Here is a 3,328-nt window from a genome sequence, read left to right as displayed (position 1 = left end):
TAGAATGGGTCGTTAAACATGATCATTTACAGACACGGGGATTAAAATCTTTTATACGTCCGTTCATATTTCGATGTTTGTCGCATTTTTGTCGCGTTTTGCTCGATTGTAAAATATGTGGATGGAGAGGGGGTGTGACGTTCATATGTTGTCAATTTTCAGTGTTTTATCCTGCATAGAAAAATAAAAAATTCCATTCCGTTTGTTAAGGCTGTCTGTCAAAACGTTTTTAGCATTCAGTCAGACATTATTGTGAGGTTTTGTATTAGTGTTTCTAAAAATAGATATACCGGCCCCCAGACACATTTTTCCTTCTCTAAATTTGGCCCCCCAGTCAAAATAATTGCCCAGGCCTGGTCTTGATAAACTTCAAATCTTTAATTTTTTTTCTCATACATTTTTTTTGGTGTGTTTTATGCCCTTTTTGTCAAAGAAAACTAGCTTTTTATGTGGCAAACACAAAGTATGCAATATTTTCTTTCAACAAAAATGTCACAGTAGAATATTTGAGTAGAAGTAAATGGAGCCTTAAATAGGTCAATAATTCAAAACATTTATTTTGATTCATTATTATTTTTTGAGAAATAACAGCTACAAAAATATATTTTTGTCATTATTGTCAACATTGCAAGTTTTTGTTGTTACATTTAAACTTTTTTGCTCTTTTAATCCACTTTGTTTGGGGGTTTTTTAACAGTATTTTTAGAATGGGTCGTTACACATAATCATTTGCAGACACGGGGATTAAAATATTTTATACGTCCGTTCATATTTCACTGTTTGTCGCATTTTTTTTCGCGTTTTGCTTGATTGTAAAATATGTGGATGGAGAGGGGGTGTGACGTTCATATGTTGTCAATATTCAGTGTTTTATCCTTCATAGAAAAATTTTAAATTACATTCCGTTTTTTAAGGTGGTCTGTCTTAACGTTTTTTAGCATTCAATCAGACATTATTGTGAGGTTTCGTATTAGTGTTCCTAAAAATAGATATACCGGCCCCCAGACACATTTTTCTTTCTCTTAATGTGGCCCCCCAGTCAAAATAATTGCCCAGGCCTGCTCTTGATAAACTTCAAATCTTTACTTTTTTTATCATACATTTTTTTTGTGTGTCTTATGCCCTTTTTGTCAAAGAAAAATAGCTTTTTATGTGGAAAACACAAAGTATGCAATATTTTCTTTCAACAAAAATGTCACAGTAGAATATTTGAGGAGAAGTAAATGGAGCCTTAAATGGGTCAATAATTCATAACATTGATTTTCATTCATTGTTATTTTTTGAGAAATAACAGCTAAAAAAAACCAACCTTTTTTTGTCATTATAGTCAACATTGCAAGTTTTTCTCGTTACATTTAAACTTTTTTGCTCTTTTAATCCACTTTGTTTGGGTTTTTTTAACAGTGTTTTTAGAATGGGTCGTTAAACATAATAATTTGCAGACACGGGGATTAAAATCTTTTATACGTCCGTTCATATTTCGCTGTTTGTCGCATTTTTGTCGCGTTTTGCTTGATTGTAAAATATGTGGATGGAGAGGGGGTGTGACGTTCACATGTTGTCAATATTCAGTGTTTTATCCTTCATAGAAAAATTTAAAATTACATTCCGTTTTTTAAGGTGGTCTGTCATAACTTTTTTAGCATTCAATCAGACATTATTGTGAGGATTTTTAGTAGTGTTCCTAAAATAGATATACCGGCCCCCAGACACATTTTTTTTTCTCTATATTTGGCCCCCCAGTCAAAATAATTGCCCAGGCCTGCTCTTGATAAACTTCAAATCTTTACTTTTTTTCTCATACATTTTTTTTGTGTGTTTTATGCCCTTTTTTGTCAAAAAAAAACTAGCTTTTTATGTGGCAAACACAAAGTATGCAATATTTTCTTTCAGCAAAAATGTCACAGTAGAATATTTTAGGAGAAGTAAATGGAGCCTTAAATAGGTCAATAATTCATAACATTGATTTTGATTCATTGTTATTTTTTTGAGAAATAACAGCTAAAAAAACCAACCTTTTTTTGTCATTATAGTCAACATTGCAAGTTTTTCTCGTTACATTTAAACTTTTTTGCTCTTTTAATCCACTTTGTTTGGGTTTTTTTAACAGTGTTTTTAGAATGGGTCGTTAAACATAATAATTTGCAGACACGGGGATTAAAATCTTTTATACGTCCGTTCATATTTCGCTGTTTGTCGCATTTTTGTCGCGTTTTGCTTGACTGTAAAATATGTGGATGGAGGGGGGGTGTGACGTTCATATGTTGTCAATATTCAGTGTTTTATCCTGCATAGAAAAATGTAAAATTCCATTCTGTTTTTTAAGGCGGCCTGTCAAAACGTTTTTAGCATTCAATCAGCCATTATTGTGAGGTTTTGTATTAGTGTTCCTAAAAATAGATATACTGGCCCCCAGACACATTTTTCTTTCTCTAAATTTGGCCCCCCGAGTCAAAATAATTGCCCAGGCCTGCTCTTGATAAACTTCAAATATTTTATTTTTTTCTCATACATTTTTTTGTGTGTTTTATGCCTTTTTTGTCAAAGAAAACTTGCTTTTTATGTGGCAAACACAAAGTATGCAATATTTTCTTTCAGCAAAAATGTCACAGTAGAATATTTGAGGAGAAGTAAATGGAGCCTTAAATAGGTCAATAATTCAGAACATTGATTTTGATTCATTATTAATTTTTGAGAAATAACAGCTAAAAAAACTAACATTTTTTTGTCATTATAGTCAACATTGCAAGTGTTTCTCGTTTTATTTAAACTTTTTTGCTCTTTTAATCCACTTTGTTTGGGTTTTTTTAACAGTATTTTTAGAATGGGTCGTTAAACATGATAATTTGCAGACACGGGGTTCAAAATCTTTTGTACGTCCGTTCATATTTCGCTGTTTGTCGCATTTTGCTTGATTGTAAAATATGTGGATGGAGAGGGGGTGTGACGCTCATATGTTGTCAATTTTCAGTGTTTTATCCTTCATAGAAAAATGTAAAATCCTCCTCCAGAAGGTCTTATCTTTGTCCATGTGATGGCAGATGAAACAGAAATTGAGCTATTTGACCACAATACCCAGCAATATGTTTGGAGGACAAACGGTGAGGCCTTTAATCCCAGGAACACCATTCCTACCGTCAAGCATGGTGGTGGTAGTATTATGCTCTGGGCCTGTTTTGCTGCCAATGGAACTGCTGCTTTGCAGAGAGTAAATGGGACAATGACAAATGAGGATTACCTCCAAATTCTTCAGGACAAGCTAAAATTATCAGCCCGGAGGTTGGGTCTTGGGCGCAGTTGGGTGTTCCAACAGGACAATGACCCACAA

Source organism: Nerophis lumbriciformis, linkage group LG13, assembly GCF_033978685.3.
Source record: "Nerophis lumbriciformis linkage group LG13, RoL_Nlum_v2.1, whole genome shotgun sequence".
Classification (NCBI taxonomy): domain Eukaryota; kingdom Metazoa; phylum Chordata; class Actinopteri; order Syngnathiformes; family Syngnathidae; genus Nerophis; species Nerophis lumbriciformis.
The sequence above is the reverse complement of the archived record's forward strand: the minus strand, read 5'-3'. Positions refer to the sequence as shown.